Here is an 11,061-nt window from a genome sequence, read left to right on the forward strand (position 1 = left end):
TTTATACATTGATTTACATTTGTTATACTTATTTTAGGTTAATAGTTATTAGAATAATTCTTTGTGGATTTTAAAGCCATCTGTATCATTATTTTTCCAACCTACCTTCTTCCCTTCTACTTATAGGCCCCTTCATCCCTAAGGAGCCCCCCTTTCCCATTTCTCCTATCAGATCAGTTTTATCCTGCTATTCCTATTAACCCTCTCCCCACCTTCTTTAGCATTAACCACCTCCTTCTCTAAGGAGGTGGTTTCCCATTTCCCTAATCAGATTACTTGCAACCTTATATTGCCCTCTCTATTGTTCTTCAGCTCCCCTATTCTGGCAACGGTTTGCTTTTCTGGTTTCTATTGTTGCTGCAGGTTATGTACTCACATCTGAAGATTTGAAGCTAGAAACCAACAATAAGAGAGATTATACACTCTTTGTCTTTCTGGGTCTGGAATACTTTACTCAATGTGATCTTTCCCAGTTTTATCCATTTACCTGCAAATTTCATGGTTTCATCTTTCTTTACTGCTGAATAGTATTCCATAGTGTTTATGCACCACATACGTTCATTTTTCAGGACATTTTTTAGGACATTTAAGTTGTTTCCATTTCATAGCTATTGTGAGTAGAGAAGCAATGAATATGTCTGAACAAGTATCTAAGAGTAGGAAGTTGATCCCTTTGAATATAAGTCAAGTACTGTTATGGCTGGGAATATGGTAGATTTATTTTTAGGTTTTTTGATAATTCTTTACACTGATTTTCATTGTGGCTGCTCCAGCTTTCAATCCCACTACCAGTGAATAAGGGTTCCCTTTTTCCCACATCCCCACCAGCATTTATTGTTAGTTGTCCCATTGATCTTTGACATTCTAAGTGGGGTAAAATGAAATCTCAAAGTTGTTTTGAATTGCATTTCCCCTAATTGCTAGGGGTGCTGAAGATTGATAGATAGATAGATAGGTAGATAGATAGATAGATAGATAGATAGATAGATAGATAGATAGATAGAGATTATATAGATATAGATTAGATATAGATATATAGATACAGATATATATATATACACAGATATATATGAAAGCAGTTCTCTCCCCTTCATCTTCCTCCATCACTACTATTTCTCCTTCTCCTTCTCCTTCTCCTTCTCCTGCTCCTGCTCCTGCTCCTGCTCCTACTCCTGCTCCTGCTCCTGCTCCTGCTCCTGCTCCTGCTCCTGCTCCTGCTCCTGCTCCTACTACTGCTCCTGCTCCTGCTCCTGCTCCTGCTCCTGCTCCTGCTCCTGCTCCTGCTCCTGCTCCTGCTCCTGCTCCTTCTTCTCCTTCTCCTGTTCCTGCTCCTGCTCCTTCTTCTCCTTCTCCTTCTCCTTCTCCTTCTCCTTCTTCTTTTCAGGTCTTTGGTCACTTTTTAAAATGGGTCTCTTTTTCTGATTCTTTGTGTTGAGTTCTTGTATACTATGAAAACTAAGGTTCTGTAAGAGTTTTGATAATACCCTTCTAAAATGCAATAAATAAATAAATAAATAATAAAATAAAATAAAGTTAAAGTGAATTACCTAAGCACAGTACATCAGCTAGATGGGGCATAACAAATTCATGGGATTATTCAGTAGAATTTGTGCAAACTTAAAGTGGCAAGTGCAGGGGAATTTTGTGGAGTCTGAAGAGGAAGAAAGAAAATAGTGTCCAACAGTAAGATTACATGCCATAGCCATCTGGATGAAGCTGGTGGGTTGAGCAGAGGTTAGGAATGTTCAAACAATTTTGAGATGTGATGAAATAATTGCTCTTGAATAATTTTCAAAACACAAATAAAGAGCTTCTCATGAGTCCTGTGAGGGTGATTATTTGAAGGTGGAATATTCCTGGCAGAGTACAATGTGGACTCATCCTAACCAAGTAAACAAACAAAAAGCAAAATCAAATTCCCCAAAGTCATAATCTCAAAATACACAGAAAGGGGAAGAGAGAGGGTGACACACTCAAATCTCTCAAAATCCTCTGAAATACTAAGATACAAAAATAGTTTCTGGATGTTTTCTGATGTTTCTTTCAGACATTTGCACATATTTCACTCATGTCCAAAGAACCATGGTCACTCCAGCAGTCTGGAGGTTTTAGACCATGAAAGCACCTAGTAATTGCATGAAGAAACAAGAGGAATAGCTACTACAAGCAAGCAGATAGTTCTGCCCAGTTTCCCTTAACTGAGTGGGTGAAATCAGCACCTAGAAATACTTTCCAAGCCTAAATGGATTATTACCATATTATTAATAAGAGCAATAGGTAACAAAGGCTATTTAAAAAACACCAGTCAGTCTTGAAGAACACTTTACTGGGTAAATATGTTACAAAAATGAATGACCTAAGTAACCTTATGTGTAACTATGTATTTATTAGTATATGGTCAAATCTATTCTGACTATTTCTGGTTGATTATTGACTAGTAGACAGTAATATTATCTGAAAAGTTTTATAAGTTATATATGAAAAGAATACATATACTTTTTTAAAATCCATAGACAGCCTAAATAGGAAACATGTCTACTTAGTCAAGTTAGTCAGCTCAGATTGTCTACCAAAGACCTATACTACATGGCTGAGGCCAAGAGTCATTTCCTTCTCAAGGTCTAGAGGCCAGAAGTACAGGACCAAGGAGCCAAGGCTTTTAGATTAGGCATAGAAATCGCTGCCTCTTCAACTTCTTCACATAGTGTAAAGCATGAGTTCTTGTCTCTCCTAAAGCTCTAGAGCCATCTAGAGAGCATCACCTTCAAGACCTTATCAAACTGTGACTGCTACCCATAAACAAAATCACCACATCTATTAAGTTGTAAGGATTTAACACAAAATTCTGAAGGAGCAGGGTGAAATATTTAATCAATTTATAGGACATTTAAATAAAGACTTGGATTTTTTTAACCAAAAACTCAAACAAGAATATGCAGTATGAATACTTCAAAAGTAAGAATTTTTTTTTTTTTAATTTTAAAAGTGAGGCATCTTTCCATGTCCTGAAAACCATGCAAGAAATACCTAAAATTCCTGACAACACTAGATAGAATGAGAAGAGAAGGAGAGCTGAGTTGCCAGTTCGGTTTGCACTTAAGGACACATAGCAGAACACAAAGTCACTCAATTACACGCATTTCAGAGAATCAGAAGCAGAGGGATAGCTCTTAAGGAGGAAATGACCCTCTCTTGCTGCATAATATAGGGAAAATAATAGCATGAAGAAATACCTCAGACATCACTGCTGTAATGAAATCCTGATGAAATAAGACATCTCAGGACAGCTCGCTATCCAGAACAATGTGAAATGGACCTGTATGCAGAAGCTCTGTGTATGCACCTCTGCCCTCTTTAGCAGCTTGTTGAAAATCCTTAGCCCAGACCTGTGAATCACTGGAATAGCTGTAGAAATTGCCAGAATAACCTCTGAGAAGCAGATGGTTGAGAAGGCTTCTGTCCAGATGCCAGAACCCCATATGCTTGCCAATCTGTGTTTCCAGCATGCACCATTATACTTAAAATCATATTTTTCCTTTTGCTGCCATGTTCACTCTAGCATAATTAACAAGGTTCTAATATTTTTTTTCCAGAAAACAAGAGATGCTGCAGCCTGTTTTGCCTTGTTGTTACAAAAGAGTAAGGGAAAAGTAAGAGTGAGATGCCCCCGACCTCCAAGCTAACTGGCAGCTTATTTTTGGGTTATCTTTGTAAAGCCTTTTTTTTTTTTTTGTACATTTTTATTTTCACTGTGCCATTGTCCCCTCTGGGCTTTCCAAGCTCCTTAGTACAGGGAGTATTGCTCCCTGATTCCTTTATGAGTCTACCAGTAAACAGAATGAAACTGTCAGCAAAAAAAGGAACTCATTTTAGATACTTCATTTCCAAGGGCCAGAAAATGTATGATAAAGTTGTATATTCTCTTCTTGGAAACAATGGCTAGGTTTCGCAGGCCAACAATATTCCAGCTTCAAGGAAATTAAATGTTTGGTAACATGCCAAAGGCTGAACTTGCATATGTTAACAGTGTGTGTGTCTTCAGTGACCTGCACCCATATCGTTGGGAAAACAAATTATTTCCCAAGACCAAGATGACTGACCACTCTGCAGCTCAGAGACACTATTGCTTAGAGCTAAGTCCTCATAAGGGTTCCATTCCCTACTGAGTTGTTTACTTGCTCCAGGTCCAGGTTGCTCATCTGTTCTGAGCTCTCACATTACTGATGTTGCAGAGTAACCTCTGGGTTATAGATGTTGCCCTAAAGTTCACAATTCTGTATAAATATATAATATATCAGCATAAGATTCTGACATGGCCAATCATCATAAACAAAATTGTCACACTCTTCCTATAACTGAAGTAATTTGAGAATTACATCCATGTGTCACAGTAGAAGGGAAGTACACATAAACACTCAACCACTCAACAAAAAATAAATTAACATTGCTTTCCATGAATATTTTGAAATTATAGAATGATATGTTGACTGTACTAGTAAATCTGAAATAGCATTGTGGGTTTTCTGGTTTGATGTAGGGAGACAGGATGTTTAAAAGAACATTACATTGAGATATGTGAATTTCACCCTGCAATTCAAAAGTAAGTGTTATGATACTTTAATCACAATTTAATCATCAAGTCTGGGAAATAATGATTTCAGTCAAAATAACTTTTAAAAGTACTCTTCCCTTTCTTTCTTTTTTTTGTTTTTCTTTTTATTTTGTTTTATTCTGTTTTTCTTTCTTACCTGTATCTATGTCAAGAATTAAGCAGGGAGAAAAGAAAAGAAAAAATGATGTTTAGCCAAAATGGGACAGATTTAGAGAATTTTCTCTTTTGAGTAGATAACATTTTAAAAAAATCTACTTATTAGGCAATATTTAAAGGTGTTTTGTGTGTAGAGCACTGTTTATATCAGTCTAAGATAAAGTCAATGTTAGGGATGAAAATTAATGACAAAGATGGGAGCGCATCATTTCTGTCCACAAGTGAGTCTTGCCTCCCACTTTCATGTTTACATTCTACTTGGTTTCATAAAAGCAGATAAATTTGGAAACAATTTGCTTGTTATAAAATTGAAGCCAAAATTTGGTAAATAGGAGATGTAAACACTTTAGTCCTTGAACACTTTGTCCCTTGGCATTTCTTCTTCCCATAAAAGAGATAGAAAAGTTGAAATACAAATGGTTAAAAAAAAAAAGAAAAAGAAACGTTTAGTTTGAAGAGTCAGTATTAAAGAGACAACCTCAATAACTGAAAATTCAAATTGATAGTGAAAAGTTTCTGCAAAATTAATAAAACAATCTGCAAAGAGAAAAGGCAACCAACAGAGAAAAGCTTTGCCAACTATACTACCTTCAGGAGAATATAATATCAAGTCTATGAAGAACTCTAAATGCAAAACCCCAAAAAAGCAAATTGTGCATTATCAATTTATGTGCTATTTAATTGAGTAGATAATACTCAAAAAAAAAAAAGAAATCCCTGTACATAATAAATATTTGGAAAATAATTGAACAACATTATGGAAATGGAAATACAAACTGGTTTTGGATTCTGTCTAAGCCTAATCAGAATAGTTATCATCACCAAAGGAACAAAGAAGAAATGCTCATAACGATGTGAAGGAAGAGTAACCTTTATTCCTTGCTGGTGGGAATGTAGCTGTTGCAGCCCTCAAGAAAGCCAGATTGGTGTTTCCTCTAAAAACTGAAAATAGAGCAGATATGCTATTTCTACCAGCCCAAAGAATAAGCCAGCACACTTCTGAGATCCTTCTACATCCAATATCTTTTACTGTACTATTCATAATATGCAAGGCATGGAATTGAATTAGATTAGATATCCATCAAAGGATGAGTCAATTTAAAAAAATCATAATATTCTCCTACACTTGGGCATAGAGCCTTCACAGGGGGAGCAGGGAGGGAATAGGGGATTTTTCGGAGGGAAAACAGGGAAAGGGGATATCATTTGAAATGTAAATAAAGAAAATATCTAATAAAAGAAAAAGAAAAAATAGTCTCAACAGAAAATAGCTAAACAGATAAGCTTGTGCACTATGGTAGGCATATGAATAGGCAGAGCTACTATACAAAACCATATGGCAATTCCCCACAGTTATCAAAATTATTAAGGAAATTACCATTCAATTCTACAGGGTATGTCTTTATTTTCACCCAAATAAATGGAAAGTAGGACTTGAGAAGGTATGTTTTCAACTTACCACTCATGATGGGTCAAACATGCAAGCAACCATTTGTCCATTCATATGGGGAATAAAGTAAATGACATAATGCAAATTAATATATGTATAGGAAAGTGATGCAACAAAACCCATTTCTTGATTTACCAACCGAAATATTCATTTAAAATGTTTTTAAGTAGACATAAGGTAAATATTTAGCAACATGCACTAGTTTGCCATACCCCAAGACCACAATGAAAAAAGAAAGAAAGAAATAAGCTTCTTTAAGGTAACTATGAAAATTAAAGTTATTTTTTCTGAATTTCCAATAACACAAAATATAGCTATAACTTGTAATAGTTTTAAAAAGTGCTATTTAAAATTATATTCAAAGGATTTTAGTGGGTAGCAGTTTTGAATGGTAACTAATTGACAGAACTTGGAAGAATGAGGACTTTCAAGACCTATGTAACCATTTGAAGGCTTTTGTGTCCAATTTCACACTCAATAGGCTATAAGCTAGCACATTTTGGTGCTTTTGTCAATAATTTGGCATCACTAAAACAGGCAAGGAAAGTACAACATTGGTATACTTATTTGTTTAAAATATATTGCATTTAGAAAGGTCAAATTAAGTAACTGAAATTTGAAGGACTTACTCAACATATTATTTGCTTATATTTTGTCTCACTTTTAAAGTTAATGCTCAGTATTCTCTTTCTTAAATACAAAAGAGTAGGTCTTGATATACCTTGTCATATAAAATTGCACTTTAGTTACTCTGATGATTTGAATGAAAATGTCTTCCAAGGGCTCTGATAATTTGAAATCTTAGCCTCCAATTGGTGGCATGGTTTGAACAGATGTAGGAGGTATAGTCTCTTTGGAAGAGGTATGTTATGGGAGGTAAGGTTTAAGAGTTTAAAGATTCATTGCATTTTTTGAGCTTGTTCGTTCTCTTTCTCACTTGTGTTTGACAATGTTAGTATTCACCTTATTTCATTGGTGATGCCTCTGCTCTGTTGTCATGGCCTGTTGTTATCTGGAACTTTAGGTCCCCCCCCAAAAAATCTTCCTTATATATAAAAAATAATAATAAAAAAGAAAACAATCGACAAAGACAATCCTTCAATGAATACTTCTAATCTTGTTCTCACATCCGTTTCCAAACAATAAAATATGAATATATAAGTCACCCTGGGGTCAGTCTAGGGTATACTCAGAGCCGTGGTGTGTCCCACCTCATTGAGAGCAGACACTCAGACTCTGGAGAGGAGATTGGGTACATTTCCCTTGTAGAAAGCCTGATATTAATCATGGTTTCTAGCATGTAAATGAATAATCAAATGCAGACGTGTGGGAATGAGAAAAAGAGAAAGTGTGAACCTTTGTGTATGCTTGCAGCAGCCCACAGCAAGGACCCGTGAACCACTCCTCAGCCATTTGGTGAACATCTGCTCCTACAATGCAGCTGCTGGGCAGAGAATTACAGATATGTGGATTGTACTCTTTGACAATCAATTTGCAGCTTTGTTTAAGTGAAAGACCAATTCAAAAATACACATATGTTCTTTAGAAAATGGGGCACTAGGGTTGAGGATGTAGAAAAGCAATAAAGGGCATTTGTCTGGCATGTATGAGGCCCAAGTTCAATCCCTATCACAGTGAAAATGAAAAATGAAAAGGAACACAAACACGTAGCTAAGTCAATAGTCAAACGAACTAACTAGTCACACCCAGCTGCAGATATACACAAGATTCATATGTTTAACTCCTGTCTCGGAACGTAAAACATTTCAGTACCAGAGAATTTGATAAGAGTATAGAATTGCTCAAGATATCTGGTGTTTTCAGGACTCCCTATGAATAATTTTGGCAATTCTCCCAGTAAAGCCAGTGATAAGTTATCTTTTACTGACTGCAAGAAACCCTTGGAGATAGTCCTCCAACTTCCGACACTTGTCAAAAATTGAATACAATCTGAACTGCAAAAAAAAAAAAAAAAAAAAAAAAAAAAAAAAAAAAAAAAAAAGGTGTTTAATTGACAATCCACTATATAATACTTATCTGGCAGAGGAGACACCATGATCATGAACATGGCTTTCTCAGGGTGAGGCTTATCCACTGCACTCCAGATATGCTGACCCCTGAAATATCCCTAAATGTTGGAAACACAACGGCATAATTTGTGGCCATGAGGGGATTATATTAACACTCTCCCTTGTTAAAAAAAATCCATCATAAAATTTTTTCTTCATAGATAATAGCTATAACCACCTAGTTAGATTATAGATCGGTAGACATACATGGATCATATACATTGCTGAAACTATGTCTTAGGTGGATGTCATAAATAATTATTGATATATGTACTGCAAACACATCTCATTGTGACTTCACAAAACGTTCCTGCTACCTTTTCAGATGGGCTCAACAACAGCAATTCAGAAATCGTAATAAAACTGAGAGCGAAAGTATGGTATTTCGTTTGCTTGCTTTTTGAGACATGGTTTTACTATGTGGCTCTAGCTGTCCTGGGACTTACTCTGTAGACCAGGCTGACCTTGAACTTACAGAAACCTGCCTGTCTCCACCTCTCCAGTCCTGAGATTAAAGGCATGTACCACCTCTTCCCAGATAAGAAATACTATCTTAAAATCTCATGGGTATCTTGTAGTCCCATGGTTCTCAATAAAAGACCCCAAACAGCGGCCACAGCGGCAGCTGGAACTCTTGAGGGCACACTGCAGACTCTGAGTTTAATGAGCCAACCAGGTGGTTGCAAAGAGCATGGGAGCATGAAAACCACTGTTCTCTATTAAGGGAGCATTTTGTGTATGCACTAACTTTATTTTACTTTTATTTTTGAAATAAAATAAATGTAAATTTATTTATTTTCTTTTTGAAGTAAAATAAAAGGTAAATTGTATTCATTTGAAGTCGTTCACAAATAGTCCAAATGCCCACCTTCTCCAAGCAAGCCAGCAACTCTAATTATGAAAGAAAGTATTTTTTGTTCTATTAGACCCAATTCTGCGAAGAGAAAAACTAATTATATTGTGAAAATCGCAATGGGTCATAAGTTCAGATGAAAGAACAGAGAAGCAAATCAATGAGTAGACATTTTCCACTTAGATGTCTATAGAGTCATTGCATTTTTCTTGTTTCTGGTAATGGGAAATACACATAGCTCCATATTTTCACTTGCCCTTGATTATGGCTCTACAGTTTGGTCTTATTAACATGCCATACATAGAACAAGTTGTAAGTATGATTAACTGGCCTACATCCCCCATGAATTTATACACAACAGAAAAGGTCTTAACAAGTTCAACTAATTGCAAGTTTTTTACACGTTTCATACAAAATGACATAACTTAGCCAATGTAAGCAACATATGTCACATCCCCAAATAGAAGTAAATACCTCAACTGAAATGTGAGAAATATGGGAAAGGTAACATATATTAAAATGTTTTTGCATTAGTGAAGATTATATAGATATTTGAATTCTTGAAGCACAGAGATGGAATATAAAACAACAAACAAAAGTTAACCTGACATCTGTGAGTACCCATCTCACTTCATTCTTTCCTCTCTCAAAACTGTAAAATGTATAATGTAAAATTACAAATGTATAATGCCTCTTAGTGGCCTCTTCTTCTTTCTCTTTTAGCACCGTTGTTCTGGGGCCTGGTAGTAGCAGCAAAGGAAATGTTGACTTTACAATTTGTTGCTCTTCTTGGTTCTTCCAGGCCTGCATCCCATCTCCCTACCCTCCAACAGAGGCTTACGTACCAGTCAAGGCTCTCTGCTACTGAAAAATTGTGCCAAGAGCATTGATTGTTCAGCGAAGCAGATGCAAGCGTACGTCTGGAAGGAACCACCATCATAGCACCTACTGGGACGAAAGGCCCTTATTATGACTCATAGTAATGATCTTTACATTTTAATTAGAAATCCTTGAGTTAGATTACTCACTGGAGCCCTAATGAGCAAGAGGAGGTTTACCTCCTCTTACTCTGCTTTTGAAATAAGAGAAAAAAGCAATAAGCTGACCTGAATCAGGTCAAAGTAAATATCAAGAAAACTCATTAGAAATTTCTGACTTGTTCCAAGCTGAAAATACCAGAAAATTTCACGTTATAGCCAAGAAAACATAAGGTTACCAATGAGAATAGGCTACCAAGTAAGAGTGAAGAACTTCATGTTTCATATGTCTTTCTTCCTAACTCTCTCTCTGTCTCTCTCTCTCTCTCTTTCTCTCTCTCTCTCTATCTATCTATCTACCTATCTCTGTCTCTCTCTCTCTTTCTCTGTGTGTGTGTGTGTCACACACACACATATATACACACTCATTTTCTTTACATTTCTTATGCCTAAACACCTACATTTTCAAAACAACCATTGCCTTCAAAATGCATAAATCTAAAGCTACATGTTTGATCCAAAGTCTGAAAAGGTCCCCAAGTTTGATTATTTTTCAAAGCAAATCGAAGACTTTGTTCATGTTCTTTACCTAAAACCATGAAACACCTTATTACTCTTAATTTTCTTTCTTGACCATTATAAAAACCAAGACCAAAAGTAAACACTAGAAAATGTTGTGAATTTTTTCCTTAAACTGAAGATTCACTTTGGAGTCAGAGAACCTGAAATAAGAATGGAGTGGTTAAAAAGTAAACTTTTCTTCTTCAGGAAAGGATTGTAGCCCGCGCAGTCGTCTTGCCGGGAAGAAGACACGGGGACACACTAGGTTCCTTCTGCAACGACGTTTACTGCCCTCTCCCCGAGGGAAAAGAGATTGAGCCCAAAATCCGCACTGCTTATATACACCACAGCGTGGCGTGTCTGCCCATGATTGGCTGTCCGCT

General features: G+C 36.2%; 1 non-coding gene across 1 annotated transcript; it reads left to right on the top strand.

The window, feature by feature from the left end:
- Window positions 1–8,247: 8,247 nt before the first annotated feature.
- On the top strand, window positions 8,248–8,412 carry LOC116074169. The gene has a single exon (XR_004112124.1). It is a non-coding gene; the product is annotated as a U1 spliceosomal RNA (small nuclear RNA).
- The last annotated feature ends 2,649 nt before the right edge of the window (window positions 8,413–11,061 follow it).

This window comes from Mastomys coucha, unplaced genomic scaffold (assembly GCF_008632895.1).
Source record: "Mastomys coucha isolate ucsf_1 unplaced genomic scaffold, UCSF_Mcou_1 pScaffold23, whole genome shotgun sequence".
Taxonomy (NCBI): Eukaryota; Metazoa; Chordata; class Mammalia; order Rodentia; family Muridae; genus Mastomys; species Mastomys coucha.